Source organism: Notothenia rossii (genome assembly GCF_949606895.1).
Source record: "Notothenia rossii genome assembly, chromosome: 3".
Lineage (NCBI taxonomy): Eukaryota > Metazoa > Chordata > Actinopteri > Perciformes > Nototheniidae > Notothenia > Notothenia rossii.
In genome coordinates this window covers 35795026-35800935 of record NC_136901.1, presented here as the reverse complement: position 1 = coordinate 35800935, position 5910 = coordinate 35795026, and positions in this window count along the sequence as shown.

Sequence of the window (5910 nt, the reverse complement as noted above, 5' to 3'; positions counted from 1 at the left end):
TGTTTCTCCAGGCCAGCAGAGTGGAATTTGTCCCACTGGTTTTCTTGGCAGGTGGAGCAAAACCCCTCCTACTCTGGGCACCAACAAAACGCTCCGCACACAAGCCTATAATAGAACTGTTTTTATAAGAAGTAGGCTATTCAAGCATGGGAAAATAACGTTACTTAATCCCAACAACAAATCACGTACAAGTATCTGTTGAAGACACACAACAAGTAACAATGCGGCAAAAAACATCGGTTTATATCGGAGTTACATGCAATATAAAGAATTTGAAAGTATATAAAATGGTATAATGCTATTTTTATAGCTTTACTACATTTTAATATTGTTTTAGTTCTCTACCTGTGTTTTAATTATTGTTTTACTTTCACGTATGCACCACGACACCAAGTCAAATTCCCCGTATCTGTAAACCTACCTGGTTAATAAACCTGATTCTGGCATATATTAGTATATAACCATACGCAGGTCATGTTGAAAGACAGGTTAAAATGATTAACTAGTAACCACGACCCATATATTCATCATGATTTATATTGAACACTCTTGCACTGCCACTCTGAACATACTCTCTCCCTCAAAGCCCCCAGAGGAGGCAGTGAACGGTCATCAAAGGCAGAGAGCATAAGAAATAAATCAAGACTCTCTGCCAGCTTCGCGCTCAGGAAAGAGTATCACCATCTCTTCATCGTGGTTAGCGAGACCAATCACTTTAGAAACACATTTCTCAAGTCAGAAACTATAGAAATGATCCCTGAAAGTATAGTCTTAACCTCTACACTGAGCTAGCCCTACTACTAGTATGACAGGCATGCGACTCTCAGTCATGGTGCTCACTGTCAACATCTCAATGTAGGCGGGAGCTCAACCTTTGAGGCACGTGACGTCCCGACTCCCGTGTTGTGTACTTACCTGGTACTTACCCAGTCACAAAAGTAACATATTATAAATTATATTATTAATATATATATAATTCTGATGTCTGTGGTTATTTAAACATTCCCATATGAACGTTTTTTCAGCGTCAATAAATGAGTGTTAATCCCAGTGTGTTTAGTGTACAACATCACATGTCATTTCACCTTCAATTCACGGTTTTCAAAACGTTAGCCACATGCTAATGCTAACCGGAAATGAAGAATTTTCAGAATAAAAGTGTTAAGTTCAAAGTTAATAGTTAGTGTGAACTTCCGGTTTTTTCAGAATAAATCTGCTTTAGATTAAAACCCTGTATTTAATTTAAATTACGTCATATCAACATTGATTTTAATTTCTTACAGTAGGAGAGGTTTTGGGGTTTAGGTTTGGGAGGGAGGAAGGAAGATTAGGTAGGGAGTGGTTCATTGTCCTTGGGCAACACTTCACCCTAAATGCTCCTGTGGGTTTTGTCCACAGTATTGATTACATGTCTAATATATGTAATATGTCATTTAAAGCGCTTTGAGCACTTGGAAAAGTGCTCAAATAAATGCTATGACTTAGATATAAGTCAGATGGTAATACTGAGAGAATAAGTATATTTTAGCTGCTTTTGGAAGTTTGTTATTTCAAAAAGGAACCATATTTAGTAGTTTTCGGTTTTTTAGATTATTTAGTTTATTTGTATTTGGTATACATACTTGTCTTTATTATTTTTAAAAGTTAAATATTATTTTTTAAATAGTTTTCACTTTATAATCTTTATATTTTTGAGCTTCTCTTAGAGCTTACTTTCTCATGTTGTTTATGTTTGCACCACCATATATCAAAGCACATTTCTTGTATGTGTAAACATACATCTCATACTCTATTCTGATTATGATAAGAACATAATGGGCTGTAGGTAAAACAATAATCTGCAAAGTAACTATAGCAAATAGTGATGTTACGTTCGCGAACAATCCAACTATTTTGAACGACCTTTTGGTACGAACGATGGGAACCGAGTCGTACTTTGTGAGAGCCGTTCTTTTTATCGTTGGGTCACTGCCTATTCTCCAGGCTCACCAAGTTCGTGGCGGAAAGGCTTTGCATTGTGGCAACGTCAGTTCCATCAGAGAAAATATTCTCCAAGACTGGACAAATCTTCTCAGAGAGGAGGAATCGCATTAAGCTCTCAAATGTGAGAACATTTGCTTTCCTGAATGCAAATTTGCCAGTTAGTAACACCACCATCTTAAAAGAAAACGGCTCTTTTGAACGGCTCTCGGAAAGGAACGGAGCCATAAGATCCTGCTCCCTTCAAAGGGGCCATAATTCCCATCACTACTTCTTATATCCTTTTGCAATTGGTTTAAATTATAAATGCATTGAGTCAACAATAATGTGCATATATGAATACAACAATCACCTAACTAACAATAGCATATTGTAAACAACTGTAGCTACACTGTAGTAAACAATAAAATAAGAATAAAGTAAATAAAAGGAGTGGAGTAAAACGTTCATGTATCCATCACATTACATTACATTGCATTTAGCTGACGCTTTTATCCAAACTACTTACAATAAGTGCTTTCGGCCAAGAAGATACAAACTAGAAGAAGACAGAATCATATAAGTACATCAGGTTTCATAGAGCCAAACATTTCAAGTGCTTCTCAAATAGCTTTAGATAAGCCAGTCCTTTATTAGTATACGTTTTGCAATTGTTGCATATACATTGAATAAACAACCATGATCATATTATGATAAAGGAATGCCTCAATTACACTGAGAACCCATTTGGCTGAATCATCTTGCTTTTTTTTTTAACACTTTAGCACTGCCACTCTGAAAATACGCTCTCCCTCAAAGCCCCAAGAGGAGGCAGTGAACGGTCATCAAAGGCAGAGAGCATAAGAACTGAATCAAGACTCTCTGCCAGCTTCGCGCTCAGGAAAGAGTATCACCATCTCTTCATCGTGGTTAGCGAGACCAATCACTTTAGAAACACATTTCTCAAGTCAGAAACTATAGAAATGATCCCTGAAAGTATAGTCTTAACCTCTACACTGAGCTAGCCCTAGTACTAGTATGAAGGACATGCGACTCACAGTCATGGTGCTCACTGCCTCAGATCAGGTTCACCCCCAGTTTAACAGCCAATGCTTGTGTCCTTGGGCAACACTTCACCCTAAATGCTCCTGTGGGTTTTGTCCATAGTATTGATTACATGTCTAATATATGGAATATATCATTTAAAGCGCTTTGAGCACTTGGAAAAGCGCTAAAATAAATGCTATGATTTAGTTATACGTCAGATGGTAATACTGAGAGAATAAGTATATTTTAGCTGCTTTTTGAAGTTTATTATTTCAAAAAGGAACCATATTTAGTAGTTTTAGTTTTTTTTAGATTATTTTGTATATTTTTATTTGGTATAAAATACTTGTCCTTATTATTTTTTTAATGTTAAATATTTTTGGGAAATACATTTTCTTTTTATAATCTTTATATTTTTGAGCTTCTCTAATAACTTTATTGCACCACCATACATCAAAGCACATTTATTGTATGTGTAAACATACTTCTCACACTCTATTGTGATTATGATAAGAACATGATGGATTGTAGGACCATAAAGTGTAAAGTAACTGTAGCAAACAGTAACATAATAAAGTATATAAACTAGTAGAGTAGAGTAAAAGTTTAATGTATGCTTTTGCAAATGTTGCCAAATACATAAACAACGATTAAACAATTATGGGCTCATTAAAGTAATAGAGTTTACAACACTGAAGTTGTGATAATCAGTTTAGGCTGAGTCGACCTATACATCTTGATTTATATTGAACACTCTTGCACTGCCACTCTGAACATACTCTCTCCCTCAAAGCCCCCAGAGGAGGCAGTGAACGGTCATCAAAGGCAGAGAGCATAAGAACTGAATCAAGACTCTCTGCCAGCTTCGCGCTCAGGAAAGAGTATCACCATCTCTTCATCGTGGTTAGCGAGACCAATCACTTTAGAAACACATTTCTCAAGTCAGAAACTATAGAAATGATCCCTGAAAGTATAGTCTTAACCTCTACACTGAGCTAGCGCTAGTACTAGTATGACAGACATGCACCTCCCTGTTATGGTGCTCACTTCCAATACTTTAAATCAATTGATAATATTGAGAGAAAAAGTCTTGGTAATTTATTATTTCCGAAAGGATCCATATTTAGTAGTTGTCGATTATTTAGTATATTTGCATTTGGTATGAATACTTGTCTTATTTTTTTACGTTAAATTATTTATTTTTTAATGTTATTTTTTAAATCTTTATATGTCTTACCTTCTCTTACAATTTGTTTCTTATGTTGTTTAAATGTTGCTCCATACATCAAAGCAATTCCCTTGAATGTGTAAACTCACAGTTCCATAGTTTCTCTTTTGTTAACTGGACTTATTACTTCACACTGTACATTTATGTTTAATTTAATATGCCATTTCTTGCTCACTTAATGTACATAATATCCTACTTTTATATTGTGTTAGCATTAATATCACTCTTCAATAGAGTGCCACAGTGACGCGTCCTAAAACCCGGAAGTAAGTTAGCATTTTACCACTTCCGGTTCCTTCGACAAAAAACAATGCAATTTCTCCATAGAAGAGACAGATCACGTTTTGTTCAGCCGGATAATATCCACATGTCTAACCTACTTTTATAATTTTCGAATCATAAATCTAATCGATAAATTTATGATTGATTGATTTATGATTAGAAAATTATAAAAGTAGGGTAGACAATGTGGATATTATCCGGCTGAACAAAACGTGATCCGTCTCTTAAATCAGGGTTTTTACACCTTTTCCAAATTCAAGCACTTTTCCCAGGCATTTTCAAGGTGCATTTCAAGCTTATCAAGCATCTTACAGCTGTTGTAAATTACATATTTATATACACATACTTATCCTCAAATGATTATTTCCCTACCTCGCATTAAATCAGATGTTCTTTATGCTGTAAACAACCAAATGTGTGTTTCGTGATAGTGTTAGAAATTAAAATCAATGTTGATATGGCGTAATTTGAATTAAATACACTATTTGATTTAAATCAGTTTTATTCTGAAAAACCGGAAGTTCTCACTATTAGCTTAACACTTTTATTCTGAAAATTCGTCACTTCCGGTTAGCATTTAGCATCTGGCGGAATCATACGATTTCAAACCTTGAACCAAGGTGAAATGACATGTGATGTTGTACACTGAGCACACTGGGATTAGCACTCATTTATTGACGCTGAATAATGTGTAGCAGGGAATGTTTAAATAACCACAGACGCTAGAATGATGCAATTTAGCTACAGAAAAAGGCAGGAATTGCATTGGACCCGCCCCCCGACAACGCCGGCCAATAGGAGAAGACCTCAGATGACAACAGGAAGAGCAAGCCAAGAATTGATCTCTTGAACCCCCTGACCTGAACTGACCGGTCGGATGTGGAGAGCGCCTCCACTCGCACATTTCATTTTGTACACCACCGCATATTTTGTGTAATTAAATGCTGTTAACTTTTATAAGCTTCCCTTGACTCTTTTCAGTCTCTCTTGCCTTCAGGGTTCTAGAATTGCTTTCAATAGCATTCTACATGAGGATGATAAATTAAAGAAAAAGAAAATAAAGTGTAATATTTAGAAATGAGTGACCCATCTGTAAGTAGACTGGGCATCCCATCTAACCTGGCTGAGCCAATATACAACAATCCGCCATGTAACTTTTCAATACATTCTTTACGAACATGTTGGAGGTCCTCAGGTTGGCAGTGAACATGTTAGGCTCTCCCAGGTTAGGCCAAAGGGGGCATTATATCATACACACATATACCTTATCAACTCAAATGTGAATTTTCCTTCACATTGAATCAGTAATCAGAAATTATGCAAATCAAATCAACTTTCAATCAGTCTTTGAGCTCCTTGAGTTGAAAAAGCAAACAGAAAACCTGCACAGAACA